General features: G+C 36.5%; 1 pseudogene; it reads left to right on the top strand.

Moving 5' to 3' along the window:
• The first annotated feature begins 669 nt into the window (after nucleotides 1–669).
• LOC118834690 lies at nucleotides 670–1210 on the top strand (annotated as a pseudogene).
• Nucleotides 1211–1550: the final 340 nt, after the last annotated feature.

Raw genomic sequence — 1550 nt, 5'->3', positions numbered from 1 at the left:
ATCAAGTTAAGCTCTAACATCAAGTTTGAAGTCTTGAAGTAGGCTTTAAAAATTTTCAAACAAACAACAACAATAGAAGAATTACACTATAAAAAGCTATTATAGTGGCAAAGAATCTCAAGACACAAACCCATAAGAGGAGAATGACTCCAACTGTCTATGAATATTTCCTCAGAGAAAAGCATAGCTTGGAAAAAAATTGACGAATATTGCTGGAAGAAATGAAGCAAGCAATGAAAACAAGACGTAAATTTTTTTAACAAATGAGATGAAAATTCTGGAGGATGGAGGGGAATGATATGAATCAATCAATAAACTTTTATTAAGTACCTACCATATACCAAAAATTTTCCTAAGAAATGAGAATACAAAAAGAGGCAAAAAATAATACCTGCCTTCAAATAGCTTACAATCTAATGTGAGAGAAAACATGCAAACATTCATACACGTAATGCATATATACATAAATGTATAAACACTCAGTATATGCATACATGTACCTACATTACATACATACTCATAGACATATATAAATATTTATGCCTGTATACACACCCAAAGTAAGCTATATATTGAATAAATTAAAAAAAAATGATCAACAATGGGAAGTCACTGGGAATAGGAGGGATTGGGGGAGCAGCTATCTTGGATCCTTGTTCCACTCTCAAAATGTGTGGTGAAGAAACACAAAGTGTCCCAGTCATAGAGCAAGAATTGCCACAGCCCTGGTCTGTGAAAGGGTCTGGAATAGAATGTGACAATGATGAATCAGTACAGGAGCATGTGGAGCAGGATTCTACAGGGCAATCATGAAACGGGCCCAAATGACAGCAGCTGCTGAGATGAATGAACAATTGGTCTGTCAAGCAAAATAGAGTCTAAGTGAAAAGAAGGAACAAAAGGATATGTTGAAACTGGGACTTGAGAAGTGACAGAGGTTACTAGAGAAACCATGTGGAAATCTAAGAATATCTTCTTTGTCATCACAAAGCCAGAAATCTACAAGAGCCAGCTTCAGATAGCTACATAGTCTTTGGGGAAGCCAAGATTGAGGATCTCTCTCAGCAGGAATAGCTAGCTGCTACTGAAAAATTTAAAGTTCAGGGTGAAGCCTTCTCAAACATACAGTAAAATGCACAAACTCCAACTGTACAAAAATAAAGTGAAGAGGAAGAGGTTGACAAAATGTGTAGAAGTTAAGGACATGTAATTGGTCAGAGTAAAGGTTGTCTGAACCGTGAATAACAATAGCAATTGTAAAATTGAGATGATTCTGAGATTTGAATGAACAACACTGATTCCATCTTGTGACTCAAATTTGCATCTAGCTCAGTTCCCTTTCTTTTCAATTATGGGTCAAATTTTTGTCTTGTAATCAAGCATTAATTATGGGAATTGTGAGAAAACTTCTTTACATTGTTTGAAGAAAGATCCTGTGTGGCTGGGAAGCTAGACTACTGCCTCTGCTCAGCTATGCATATCAAGCAGCATGGGTCCTGATGCTGCTAGTGGAAACCAGAACAACACTGGAGGTAGTTCAACTCTAGGTT

The sequence above is a fragment of the Trichosurus vulpecula genome, chromosome 1 (assembly GCF_011100635.1).
Source record: "Trichosurus vulpecula isolate mTriVul1 chromosome 1, mTriVul1.pri, whole genome shotgun sequence".
NCBI classification, from domain to species: domain Eukaryota; kingdom Metazoa; phylum Chordata; class Mammalia; order Diprotodontia; family Phalangeridae; genus Trichosurus; species Trichosurus vulpecula.
The sequence above is the reverse complement of the archived record's forward strand: the minus strand, read 5'-3'. Positions and strand labels throughout refer to the sequence as shown.